The sequence below is a fragment of the Python bivittatus genome, unplaced genomic scaffold (assembly GCF_059951505.1).
Source record: "Python bivittatus isolate LINGU-HERP-01145 unplaced genomic scaffold, Pbiv_v1 ctg000080_np1212, whole genome shotgun sequence".
Classification (NCBI taxonomy): Eukaryota; Metazoa; Chordata; class Lepidosauria; order Squamata; family Pythonidae; genus Python; species Python bivittatus.
This window is the reverse complement of record NW_028277035.1, coordinates 86,990,374-87,005,002: the sequence shown is the minus strand read 5'-3', so window position 1 is coordinate 87,005,002 and position 14,629 is coordinate 86,990,374. Positions and strand designations below refer to the sequence as shown.

Sequence of the window (14,629 nt, the reverse complement as noted above, 5' to 3'; positions counted from 1 at the left end):
CATTTCTAACTGGGCTCCGAAACGTGTGAGCGACTGCTGGTGTTGGACCAGGGCAGATATCGCCCGCTTGGCACATCACATTCCAAAGGCAGAGCGGCATACAGTGCAGTTGAATCTCCACCTGTTTTTTATGCGCATCACGTCTGCATCACCAATAAAAATCTGGTGGAGCTACAGTTGCACTGTCACAGCCACCATCTTGACCTTGTTTCCCATACCTCATGGACATCCCTGGATTTCTCTACACAGGGTTGCAGCTGGAATGCCGAGCCTAAGTCAAGGTGGGCAACTTAGTGTTTCTAATGTACCCTAAACAACTCATTTGGTGCTCATAAGACTCTCAGATCTATCTGATTTTTTCTTTGGATCCTTTAAATACAAATACATATGTACATGTCTGCCTGTATACAGGTAGTCCTCCTTTAGCGACCACAACTTGGTCACTAAGTGAAACAGTGACTGTGCTTATGATCGTAGCTGGCTGGGGAATTCTGGGAGTTGAAGTCCACATGTCTTCAAGTTGCCAAGGTTGAAAAACACTGGCTTAATAGCTCTTGCAGTCAGGAAATTCCTTATTAGACCCAAGTTTGGGTCTCTCACTATAAAGCTTCCACTCATTGGCTCTTGTCACTATAAAGCTTCCACCCATTGGCTCTTGTCTCACCTTCAGGTGCTCTGGAGAATAAATCCACACCCTCTGCCCTGTGACATCCCTTCACGCATTGGAAGACTGTTGTTGTGTCTTCCCTTGGCCTTCTCTTCTTTAGGCTAAACGTACCAAGTTACCTTAACCACTCTTCATCGGATTTAGCCTCCAAGCCCATCTTTGTCGCTCTTCTCTGCATTCTTTCTAGTTCCTCAGCGTCTTTTTCGTATTATGGCAACCAGAACTGAACGCAGTATTCCAGATGCCATCTGAACAGTGCTCAGACAGTACTATCACTTCTTGTAATCTTGACACTCAACCTCTATTGATGCAACCCAAAACCACATTGGCTTTTTTGGCAGCTGCAGCACATTGCTGGCTCATTCTAAATCTGGGGTCTGCCAAACCCTCCAGATCTTTCTCACAACTGCACTGCAGCTAATAAACTCTAGACTATGGCTTAATTCAGCTAATTGTGATTTATAAATAAAACATTGTTAAGCTGACCATGGCTGAGCATGTTACATGAACCCAGACTTTCTGTTTCTCTCTGTCTTCCCCAACCGGCACCTTCCAGCTGTGCTTGGCCCTCTCTAGACAGTAGCAGATTGGGAAAATATAGCATTGCATCTGAAAGGGGCAGATAGTTGTTGCATCTCGTATCTTCCCATTAAAGACCCCAGTCACACTGAAGTCCCTTGCCCCTGGTAGGGAGCAGGCTGGAGAAGGCGGCCTGAAACTATCTGTACAAACTTCTACTCTGCATCTATGATAATGAACTGCTACTAAATTGAAGTTTACACAGATACTGAAAGAACTTACGTAGCTTGTGGAGAGGGGTGTGTGGGCTCGTCGAGGAGAAGGGTTGCATAATTATTTTTTTTTCCTCACTATCAGGAACTGAAGAGGGTTTTTTATTTTTGCTTTTTTGCTTTTTTTTTGTTTTTCACTTTTACAGACTGACAGTCCCTTATTACTGTTACATGGCCCTTGAATAAACAGCTGATTTTTTCCTGATGCAGGTTGTTCAGAGTAATGCATGTCCATTAGACGGGTTGGGATAAAAATACTCATATCTATAAATCAATTTCACTCTTTAACTCTGTTCACCTACATAGATTCAGTTAATATTAAAACTGAAAGATATCAATTGATTACATATCGTATCAAAGTCATGGACTGGCTTCTCCACTGCATAAACAGACTGATCCATGCGCAACAGAATGCAGGGAGATTGTCTGACACCTGAAATGGAAATATCCGGACTCATGAACTTCAGTTCTCCAAGATACTCAGTCAGTTATCTCAAGCCATCCTTCAGCAAACGAGTGACAAAGCTTGGCTAGCATCATCAGAATGTTCAGCCCACCTTACTCAAGAATTATACAAAGACAGTGTAGTGCTGGGGATTCAGAGGGAAAAGGGTCCTTGAGGGTCCCGGTGGGCAACAACCCTTGGAATCCAATAACAGCTTTTCCAGGGGTTGCACAGCAGCTGCAGAGACAGGTTGGGTGATCCCAGGAAAAGATGCAGCCACTAAAGAGTTGCTAACAGGTGTGGTGGAAGCCCATCCAAGCCCACCCGTTTTTGCCTTTAAATTCCAAACATAGCACAACCCTAATAGAGAGTCTTCATCATACTGCATGTCTTAATCAATTTGCCTCTGCATAAATAACTGTGCCACACTCAACAACTGTTTTGTGAGTGGTCCCTGCCAACCATTTTCAGAACAGCAGCTTAAAGATAATACCAGTTTTATTGCCTAAACTTTTCTGGATCACTGCCCATTTCTGCAGGTGCATGGAATATAGGACAGATGGACAGACAGATATTAGAGTAGTGCAAGGAAGCCAAATGATAAAAGGGAAGATGAGAGGCTTAAATACATGATCCCTGTAATAAGTGTGACATGGACATTTTCACACAGAAACTTTTGATTATGGTTTAATCTGTAATTCTAGCTCTGCTATTCACAATGAATTGAATTAAAATGGTTAGTTTTTTTGTTCAGGATTATTATCTTTGAACAAAGGAATAACAAAGGCTGATTTCATCACAGAACAATTGGTATTTCTTCTGTAACTAATTTATAATGGTAAAGATCAAGGTTGAGTTCCACTCTTGGTGACTCTCTGGGTGTGTCCATGTAGGTTTCTTGACAACAATCCATGGTTTGCCATTGCCTTTTTCTGAGATATTTGGTGACTTTCCAATCTATCCTCCACCCTGTGCTTTCTTTGTGATCTCCCATCTAAGTAGAAACCAGGTCTTACTCTAAGCTTTTTCAACAACATCCAGGGTCAATTGTCTACTCGTGGTGACAACTAATTTGTGGCTCTTAAAATTCTCTACATTCTTCCTTGGAAGTAAATTCCAGTAACTGCAGTTGCATTTACATCTAGAGTAGAACTGCCCTTCTTGTGTGAAAGTTGCTGCTATCTTATCTCTATTACTTAGGAGGAAGCCACACTAAATTCAAAGATATGTACTTCTGATAGATAGATGGATGAAAGAGCTAGATAGATGATAGGTAGGTAGGTAGGTAGATAGATGATAGAATCATGGATCACAGGGACCCATAGTCTGTTTAATCATGGTTCATGAATGAACCACAATTGGCTGGGTTCACACAACACATTAAGCTATAAACTACAATTTACAAATCACAACAGGTGGCTTCACATCACACTAAGCCAAAATCAAACAAGGTACGTTATGGCTGAGTATGTGTGAACCAGGCTACAGACTATTTCACTGAACTACCCATCTCCATCTCTTTTCTAGTTAGTCTCTACTAACTAATTCTCCCCACAGAAATTGCATTTTACATATTTTCTGTATCTCTCTGCTGTCATCTGGTGCTCACCTGGACTTCTGCAGCCCAGATCTGCTATACCAGTTCACAATGAAATCTCACGCTCTTCCCCCATGATTATTCATTGCATGTACACTCATTTCTTAGGACCCAGGACTGTCAACTCCAGCCCATTTGATTTTGCACCTTTCAAAAGGATGCAAAATGTGCGAAGCAAGATGATAGCTGGAAGAAGCAGCTACAAAATCTCTTTCTTCAGTCACTCATTATTTGTTGTCCAAGCTAGCTGCCAAGACAAGTTTTAATTGACATATCAGAATGAGTAACTGTGGAGGCACAGTTTTGTCTTATAGATCTGTCCTTAACCGAGAAGCAGTGCATTCACACCTCTGCATCATCCGCCATATGCTATTCTCATGCTCTGAAGCATGTGTGTGCTTCAGGAGAGGGCTCTGGTCTCTTTCCCACGCACGAATCGCTCTGCTAAGTAGGAAGCAGGCAGCTAATCTTCTCTGGAACATCCTTCTGCCCAGATGGGCAGGACGTTTCATTGGGCGGCCACCACCATAAACACAAAAGGGTGAAGGCCAGAATAAGTCCTTTATATTGGGGGGGGGGTGCAGTGGGGAGGGGGATAACACACATCTTCCAAATATCTATTTGTTTTGTTATTATTTTTCACATTTACGGGCCACCCACTCCCAAATAGCTGTGGGGAGTTAAATATTAAAACTACTCAGCTGCATTAAAAAGTCTAAAAGGCCTGAATAAATGTTGTTACGTTATTATTATTTTATTAGAATCTCAAGGTCCGCCCACCAGGCTTAAGGATAGGGGATCATGGGTAGAGCCGGGTCCACAAAATACACTGAACTATTATGTGGCTTGTAACTTAGCATATTGTATGAACCTAACCAATATAGTTCGATCATCAGGCCATGGATAAATAAACTGTGGCTTAGTGTGATATATAAAACTTATTTATGCTAGGGTGATCTGGGTGCAAAGGTAACTTCAACCTGGTTTGCTGCAGAACAGAGAATGAAATGGCTGAGATTTGGGGATGCGTGCTAAACTCCTTCCTCATCCTAATTCCCAGTACATCCCATTTGTTTTTCTACCCATCCCTGACTTACACTGTTATGAAATGAAATAACCAACACATAGTGGGCGTTGATAACCTTATAGGCAATAAAAACACAGATCACATAAAACCAGCAGAGAATTCAGTTGGGAACATAAATAAAGTTTTTAAGTGGTATCTATTGCAGACTTTTTTCACCCAAAGCTTTTCTCTGACGCATTTATTTAATCTGTGCTTTCACTTTCACACATCTTGTAAAGCCAAAATGTAGTTTGTTTTGGCTTAAAGTGATATGTGATCCCAGCCCCTTGTGAATTAGTGTGTCAAAGATTACAGCTTAGCCTTTTACAAAAATCAGCTCCTTGTGGGTTTTATTCAACAAACCATGATTCAACATACCATGGTCTAGTGCAATGGGTGAATGTAGTCATGACCATCAGTTCATCAAATTTAGCTATTGCCTTGGTTAATTTCATTTTTTTCCCCCAACTGCTGTTGTATTATGCTTTAAAATGTTAAATGCTTTGGAGAGGTGTTGGAAAGGGAGTCATATGTTTGTAAGAGATAATTAAATACATAAATAATTGAGAGCCAGTGTGGTGTAGTGGGTAAGGCACCGGGCTAGAGACCGGGAGACCATGAGTTCTAGTCCTGCCTCAGGCATGAAGCCAGCTGGGGGACCTTCTCTCTCTCAGCCCTAGGAAGGAGGAGGAGGCCAGGGCAAACCACAGCCGAAAACCTTGCCAAGAAAACCTGGACGGCAGTCGCCAAAAGCCAAAAACTGATTTGAAGGCTTGAACGAACGAATGAATGAATATGATAAAAGTATATTAATGTGTATGTGTATAGGGCAGGAAGGACTGAAGTCCGGTGCAAAGACCGACAGGTCCATTGCAGTAACAATGGGGAGGTAGCAAATCAGCCGCTTCAGAAACAACCAGTTCTCTGTCCCTTTGGGTGCTCAGGCAGGAGAAAGAGATGCAAGGTTTGAAACCCGGGCCTGCTATATATACACGGCTTGAGGGTTACAGCCAGAAGTTGCGGGTTTTCTGCTTTCTTACGGCTTTTCTGGAATAATTAACTAGCTTATCCAAGAGCTGCAACCTTGAATCCCTGCCTGCCAGCCTCGCATCCGGGCAAAGCTTGACAACAGGGCCAATCCAGATCTGATTTCAAACAGGAGCTGGGCTGTCAGGTCTTGGCAGCCGGTCCAGTTCTGGGGGTTAGGCCTGACCGAATGTCCAAAGGCCTCTGGCAGCAGAGCAGGGCAGATGGGGGAAAGCAGGAACGGAGGGAGAAGAGTCGCTCTGGGCTTCACCCTCCACTGCTGCAAGAGCCCCGCACCCAGCCAAATTACCTTGCTAGCAACAAAGCTCCCTTCTCTCCAGAGCAGTGTCTCTCAACTTCAGCAACTTGAAGATGGGTGGACTTCAGCTCCCAGAATTCCCCAGCCAGATTTGAAACGCTTCTTCCCAGATTTCTTGGCACCCGGGCTAAGTTGCCATCTAACAGAGAAGCTACCAATGGACTCATCGTAACAGTTTAGGTCTAATCTCCCTTCTATTTCTTTCCCAGCCTCCCTGCAATCTGTCACCAAAATTTCCCACAATTCTTTCTCATTTACTAGGAAAATATGAAAAATACAACATTGCTCACGTACACCTGGCCTTGCCCACTTTGCATTAAGCCCCTGTCAGAAGGAGGAGGAAGAGGAGGAGGCCCTGGCCAACATTGCCCCTCCCTGGACTACATAGCCCACATGGCTCATTCCAGCTGGGCGCTATGTACACTCGTAGTTGTTTTTGATGGAAGGATGAGGTGCTGATATGATAGCTAAATAATGCTTCAGCGTTTTGCTGTTGTTGCTCGGTAGAAGAGACTTTAGTCACATCTGCTTTGTTCATGCCCCCCTCTTTAGCTTTTTTTATATTTACTGGCTGATTTACTTTTGGGCTTTAGCCTGCTTATTTCGAGGCAAGGACTTACTATTTCAAATACAGTCATCAACTTCTGGTGTTGCCACCTTGTCAGACAGCCTGCTAATTTCATTTTAACACCTTGCCAAATCTACCCGGCCCGAGTCATTTTTTTTAAGCCCTCTCTCTTCCTGACAATTTGACAGAGGTGCTTCTGTATACAGAAAGGTCTTCAACCTTAACCCCCCTCCCCAAATTCTAGTGAGTTGTTTGTTTTGAGAGGGACGGCCAGAGTGTCTATAATCTTTTAATTCCACTTGGAACATGATTTCAAGCAATCAGATTGACATGCTGAGAACTGTAAACTGAGTGGAGTCATTCAGGGTTAGTATCTGTCATGTGTGAAACGCTCTGCAACATTCACAGGCTTTACAAAGAAAAACCTTTTGAGACAAGACAATATTATTCTTCCCATACTGCAAATGAGAACACTGAAGCTGATGAAACAAAAGCTTGCTTAAAGCCAGTGAATGACATTGTTGCATAGACAAGGCTTAAATCAGGGACTGGTTGCTTGATCAGTGACTTTGTAAATGGGACAAATGTTGTGTACCAGACAATCCTTGTGCAAAAGAATTAATGGAGGCAAGTTTGTTGACATCAGCACTCAAAACAAGGACACAGTGGTAGGGGATTTCAATCTCCCAGGACATTATTACAGATTTCAGAATGACCTTTTTGGAAAAATGAGACTTGAACAGCACTTAAGAGACTTTAAGAGCAAGAGACTGCTGAACTGACAGACATCAAAAGGTTTCAGGCTGCCTCAATAGGTCTCAACAAATAAATGGATTTTTAATATATTGCAAGTTTTAATTGATAAGATACTTGCAATCTGTCTCATGTGTAACCTGCATCTGCAGACTGACTTGTCTCCTCTTCCCTCATCCCAATTTAAATCCTACATCAGTCAAGTCACTCCATGCCTCTGATGAGTGTGCTGTAGCTCACAAAAGCTCGTGCCTTTTAATAAAATGTTAGTTGGAAAATGTGCTGCCAGACTCCTTCTGACTTTTTTGTAAACTTGAGTCAAGCTGTGAGATGGACCTTTAATGAAACAATCAGATAAACCAGCTCTCCCCAGCCTGGCATCCTCCATGTGGGGGAACTATAGCTCCCATAATCCCCAGCCAAGCATAGCTGATGGGGAAAGTTGAAATACTTCATTCTACCTGGATACCCACCAGGCAGATGGCCTGGGAGGATGGTGGTGCTGAAGGCAGTAAGGCTGAGATCCAGATTATGTAGAATAATGAAAATTCAAAGATTGGGAAGAAAATTAATGAGGGTGCAAATAAATTTCAGGCTGCGGCATTGCTACCCCAGGAAAATACAATTTAATTTAAATTGAGCTAAGAGATGTAGGTTGGTACTTCTGCATACAAGGTCTTCAGCTCATAAAGTATCCACTTTTCTTTCATCAAAGCTCCAAGTGATCCCAGATATTTACAAAAACCAGCCTGGTGTTGCATCAGTTCCTGGTTTTCGAGCAAAGAAAGAAAGGAGAGGAACAGCAGGATTTATAGGAATTTTCATATGTGCCTATGTTGAAAGACGTATTCATGTGTGTGAATTTTCATTCTTTCAGTTTTATTTGCTGCCAGTTGTACGGTGATGCTGTGCTTTTATTATTTCTGTACACTGCTCTGGCTCTTAAGACAGTAAATGGCATATTAAATAAAACAGTAATCGTAAAATGCCACTAAGCATTTGGAACAATCCAGTGGCTAACACAGAGACTGGACTGAGTTGGGAGGGGGGAAAAACCCTTTCTTTAAAAATAATTGGAAGACAGGTTGGCAGAGTGAAGTACTGCCCTACTGAATAGGACACCATGCATATTCACAGCTATAGCACAAGAACTGTTTCTAAGACGGTCCAAGTCTTGCAGGTCCTGAATACAGTATTGCATCATATCCCAGAGACAAGGAAGTGGGTAAGTGTTTCATTCTGACTTCCTTTTCCTTCTTCCCTTTCTTCGTCCAGGTGTCCTCCATTTATTTAGAAGTCAGCATCCAAAGTAACCTTTCTGTAATGGTAAAATGAAGTCCTGTTTGTCTAGTACAGTATTTCTCAACCTCAGCAACTTTAAGATGCATGGACTTCAACTCCCTTGCTGGCTGGGGAATTCTGGGAGTTGAAGTCCACGCATCTTAAAGTTGCTGAGGTTGAGAAATACTGGTCTAGAACCCATTTCTTCTTTATAGTTGTTTAGGGAAGGAATATTGAAATGGAACTGGAAATAACTAACCTTTCTGTACTGGTAAAAGGAAGTCCTCTCTGTCTAGAAACCCATTACTTCTTTGTAGGGAAGAAATACGGAAATGGTGGCCCTCTCCAGATCCAGTTCCGCCTAGCCTGATCAACAATAATGAAGATGGGAATTGTCACAACAGTTTCTTACTCCTGGCCTAATTTGCTCTTTCTTTTTAATTGGCTCTGAGACAGATTTAAATTCTGGAGCAGTATAATTGACACAGGAAAATAGGCTCTACTTATTTATTTATTTGCACTTGATTTCCTTTAAACCTCACCATTCTGCCCTAGCTGGACAATCAATGCAGCAAACAGCACAGTAAAACTACAAATGCAATTAAAATTTAGTTAAAATAATGCATAAGTACTAAACTTACCGCTCAAAAGGCCAGATTAAAAATATGCGCCTTAATTCTTTTTCTAAGGGTGGATGGGGTGGCCGCCAAATAAAATTCCCTAGGGAAAGCTTTCCTAGTTGGGAGCGATACACAACAAGATATTTGACAACTAGGCCTCTGAAAGCAGCAGCAGCAGCATCTTTAAGAGAGTCTTACAGGTTCATAAGAGAAGAGGCAATCTCTCAGATGCAAAGACTTAGCTCTCTGGAAAAGGCTCTAATGCTGGGAAAGGTGGGAGGAAAGAGAAGAAGAGGATGACCAGCAGCCAGGTGGATGGACTCAGTTACAGTGAGGGATGACTGCACCATTGGCAGTCCCAAAAGATTGGGTTAGGGACAGATCATCATGAAGAATATCTATGTGGTTGCTAGGAGTCGAAAATGACTTGACAGCACATAATCGATCAATCGATCGATTGGTGCACAAAATTCAGTTGTGGGCAAAAACCTTTTGGCAGGCAAAACAGGAACAAGAGCTGTTCCATGTGGAGGAAATTACGATAGTTGAAGCATGGCATAATTAAGGATTACTGCCAAATTTGGCCTAAAATGCTCATGCTAGATGTGATTTTGCTACTGTTCAGAGAATGTAGGAACTCTCCCCAACTGCAGACTAGCTCTTTTAACAGGACCATGTTCATATGTAGGACAAGCCAACCCCCAGTTCTGAGCCTCATTTTGGCCTCATCATAGCCTCTTTGTCCTGCTTGGATTTAACTGGAGCTTGTTCACCCCCTAAATGTTCAGCTGCTTGACTGGAGTTAATAACAAGAAGCAATAGAGCTAGCTGTCATCAGCAAACTGATAGCACCTGGCTCTAAAGCTCCAGATGATTGCACCAAGCAGCTTTTGTCAATGTTTAGTAGCAAGGGGAGGGGAGGGGAGGGGAGGGGAGAAACAGGCATGATGGAATCCTGTGAAATCCTGGGCACACAAACACATCTACACCTTTGTGGTGTGGTGGGTGTGGGTGTGGTGCACATTTCACTGGTCTAATAATAGTTCCAAAGTCCATGCCTGAATAAGTCCCAAAGGATATATTAAAACCACTGCTGAGCAGAGTCAGGAGGAGACCATGGTTGATGATATCAAAAACCACTGAGAGGTCCAGGAGAACAAGCAGGGCTGCACCCATCCTCTTCCTGGCGTAAGTCATTCATCAGGGCCACCAAAGCAATTCCGGTCCCTCTTCCAGCACCAGACTTGAACTGTAATGGTCCAATAGTATTTCACAAATTCCCTTGGAGTTATAAAATATCATTACCTTCTCAACTACCTTGGCCAAAAAGGTCATCTTTGAGATGGCCCTAGAATGACCCACAGAACAGGGGAAGATTTCATTTATTAAGATTGTATAAATGCTTCTTTGAAGCCTGCAGGAACGTTCTGTAAGGAAGCATCAGTGTGTGTAACTGAAGCAAATAGTTTCCCCCTCATCGACATTGTGGGCCCTTGGGGTCCAATTTCAGCTCTTTGGCCAGAGTGTGGTCACTGAGGCTTCACTAAAGCCTGGTGCTCTACAAGCAGAGACCCCCGAATCCTAACTGCACAATTCTAACTTTTCAGGAGCAGAGTTCATGACTCAAAAGAAGATCTGTTTAGAGAATTAGAGCCTTTTGAGAAGCTCTGGAAAGCTTCGGGGATGTCCACCAGCAGGGCTCAGAAAAGATGGTGGCCACAACCATGTGATTGAAGCCTGCTCCTTTCTACCTCCGTACCTCATCTTTCGAATAGTCCTGCTTCATTCTGTGTAAGCATGAGTAGGACTAATAGACAGTGAGATGCAACTTGAAATGGTGCACCTTGAAATGGGGTCTGAAATGTTTCATTCTGAAAAAGAATCCCCTTTTGCCCACCTGCCAATGGACTTTTCCCAAGTTAGAATGCAATGCTGGGTGAAACAAGGATCCCCAAGAGAGGCGTCTGAAGGGGGGTCAAGATGGCAACCACAACCACATGATTAAAAAGGTGCAGGGTTGTCTATTGTGCAGTCATAGACACCATCCTGACCTTTTCAACCACTCTGTGGATGCCCCTGTTCCCCATCATTGCTAAAAAAGGACGAATGAGATAACTTTTTAAAACAAAAATCCAGAAGGACCCGGATTTTCAAAAGACTGGTGTTTTTATCAATTAATCCTCCCAAAAGATACCATCAGCAAAGTGAAGAACACAGCAGAAAGTACAATCTGCAGTCTTTTAAAAGCTTCAAATACCTTGATGGGAAGAACTTAGGCTTCCATTAGTTAAAATGAAAGAGGAGCAGACATGGAGATTTAATATTTCTTAAAGGTGTACAGTCAAGTTTAAAGCATTTTCTTAAAATGCTATAGCAAAAATTGTAGCTGGCTACCTAGACTCTGTGTCCACACAGATGCTAGGTTCCTGTATTTTTTCCGTCTTACTATGACTTGTGTGTCACCTCCGTAATTTACAAAGTGAAATTTCAGGAAAGTTGGTTTCCTTATTTTTCAGAAGCAGACCTTTGCCGGAAAAAAGAAAAAAAGACAAGATAACAAGAAAGTCCAGCTTCTGTAGAGTTCAGATTTTAACCAGGCTTTCTAAAGTTCTCACATGGAAGAGAAGTATGGTTTCCCAGGCAAAAGAAATATGCATGATGTTGGAAGGAAAGATGTACAGAAGCGTCTTTCAGTGGTCTTCTTGGTTCTCGTATGCAGATTTCCACCTCACCTTCTTTTAGAATAAGAAGAATAAGAATAATGGTCTTGAGCAAATAAAAAATGGACTCAAATGGATAGGACAGAGCCAGAGTTAATTATGGCTGAAAACGTTAAGTCTTACTCATCTCAATGGATCTACCTTATTTATGGAGGAAAAAAAACTTCAAAGATAAATGTCCAGATGGTATATTATGCCGTACATATTAAGTAGGAGAAACAAGGATTACATCTTCAAGTGTTGGATATACATAGATACAGCTAGATATACATATTTTTATACTGAGCTGTACTACTCTCTGTCTTTCTGTCTCTCTCTCTCTCTCTCACACACACACACACACACCTGTAGATTGATAGCACATTTACATTAACAAATATTAAACACTGATAGGCCATAAAATACCCAACATCTATAGTGTGGTCATAATTTTATCAGGACCAAAGACTGTGTAAGCTTTTCAGTTCTGCAGAACTTCAGCAGCAAAAAATGTTATTAAAATATGGGATGGAAAGGAAGCAGGGCAACAAATTTCACTGTCCTGTGATTAGGTGTCCATCGTCCCAAGTGTAAAGTTATGTTTGCAAATTGCAGCCCTTTGCCATTTGGATTCCAGAAAGTTTTTAAGTACAAAACCAATTGACCTGGCTATCAAAAATAGTCTATTTTTAGTGCTTATCTGTTACTTTCTCGTGCTTGGAATTTCTCCCACTCAGGATCAGAATTTCAGACACAGCAGGTCTCCCAAACAGTTGTGTAATGAGTAAGAAATCCATCTCCTCCTTATGCACTTCCATTCTTGTAAAGTAAAGAAGGATCACATATGCCTAAATACAAAGGTCCTCCATGCACCGGCCCCCTGTCATCCACAGTCGTTCCCCCAAATGAAGATTGAGCCTACCCTGTGGCCACAGAACACTTTGAAATTTTGAGTAGGACAACCAACAAATGGAGCCTCTTCCCAAAGATCTGCTCATGTGGATTGGCAACCTGAATGGGAACTTTCCCTAAAACAATACTTCATTGCACGCCCAATTTGTTTCCCCAAATCCCTAAATGCCTGATGAAATACAAGCATTTCTCTTTGACTTGCAGACACAGCGAAGTTAGGGAACAGTGCTCTTAGACTCATGAATACCATTTCCACAGGAAAAACAGGTCATGGTGCCAGACCCCTGCAGAAGAGACACGGCTCCTGGTAAACACAGGCTTTCACGGTATGTGAAGCTCAAGTAGAGCCTCACTGTTTGGTCTGAAGCCAGGGAAAGGGGTGGTTTTGCAACAGCTACATGAGGTCCTTACCAAATGCATAGCTTTAAAGCAGTGTTCCTCAACCTTGGCCGCTTTAAGCTGTGTGGACTTCAACATGCTGGCTGGGGAATTCTGGGAGCTGAAGTCTACACAGCTTAAAGCGGCCAAGGTTGAGGAACACTGCTTTAAAATATTGGTGAGCCTTAACATACTCAGGTTAATCAGTTTGCAGGCATTCTTCTTACCTTCCTCTTTGGAATTGTACCTCCCCAGCCGCACAGGTGGGACTTTCCGGATCCAGATCTTGGTTTATATTTTCAGCCCTGACTGGGGAAAAGAAAAAAGAGAGAGATTTGCAACTCCATTTTAAAGCCAGTCTTCTTTCCAATTCACAAATTACTGCAGGGAAAGCATAGAAATGATCCTAGGTGTTGGTTCAGAACTACAGTGATGTTAAAAAGCAAAATATGCCTTCTGATGTTGCACACTTGCACGTAAGTGTGCATTGCAAGATGCATTTTGTCACTCCCCTGCCTGGACACCTGTGGGAATAATGTTTCCAGTCTTCAAAGCAAGGCTGTGCACCAGCTGAACTCCAGAGCTCACTTACAGCTTGCCCTCATTAAGAGTACAGTAATGAGACACGAAGATATCAAGGGCTGATCTTGTCTTGGGATTTTAACTCCCCAAATGTCCAGCTAGAGGCAAGCTGAAAAGTCTTGGAGCTGTACTCCCTCCTGATCTCAACACTGCCATTTCGGGAAATGCTGGAATAAAAAAACAGCCTTGATCTCCAGGAGGTCTATATACCTTCATACCTTCATACTCCCCAAATTTTCATACCCTCCCCAAAAGGAAACATATTATGCACACATACCAAAAAGGACGCCAACAGGTTTGCATAACATTTGCATGTGCTAATTTATAGAGAGAGATGTTCATGTAAACATAATGAATGTGTTTAAAGTAAAAATACATTTTATCTCACAACAAGGGGGGAAAGACTGTGACTAAGTGAGCTGCGTGACTGCTCAGTCTGTTGTCGAGGTCGGAGGTCCACCATCTGGCTGGGCAGGTGGGCATATTGTGGAGCGTTTCACAGAAGATTGAGGGGGAGACTTACCTTTTTTCAGAATGGATGCCATGGTGGGTATGGCTGACCATGAGCAATCCCTCTACAAAACTTGACGATGTTCTGCTCTGCCATCCCTCCTCCCTCAGGACATTTCTGCCCTCCCATCTTCCATTTGTCTTTTTTTCCCTGAGAAAGTAGGGGGCCTTCCAGTTGAGCTATGGGCCATTTTTATTTTCTAAGAATGCCTATGGGATGGAATTGGGGGCTGGCATTTGTCTTTAATATTTGGAGCTGTATTATTAGCATGGTTGGTCACACAGTCAGCCAGATGTTTAGACTGGATTTGGCATTTTTGTCCATCTATCAAGTCCTTCCCAGGGACCCGGGATAGGCAGATGGTGTTGTTTGATGGTGTTGAAGGTATCGTCGCAGGATGGAAGCTGTCCCAAG

The 14,629-nt window shown here is 42.6% G+C and overlaps 1 protein-coding gene across 1 annotated transcript in view; it reads right to left on the bottom strand.

Moving 5' to 3' along the window:
• The window catches only part of GABBR1 (gamma-aminobutyric acid type B receptor subunit 1), a 99,073-nt gene extending 85,642 nt beyond the window's left edge, over positions 1-13,431 (bottom strand). Inside the window, exon 1 of the mRNA XM_025166383.2 lies at positions 13,350-13,431. The gene's annotated coding sequence lies outside the window, so the exon portion shown is untranslated. The remainder of the gene's footprint in view (positions 1-13,349) is intronic.
• Between the last annotated feature and the right edge of the window lie 1,198 nt (positions 13,432-14,629).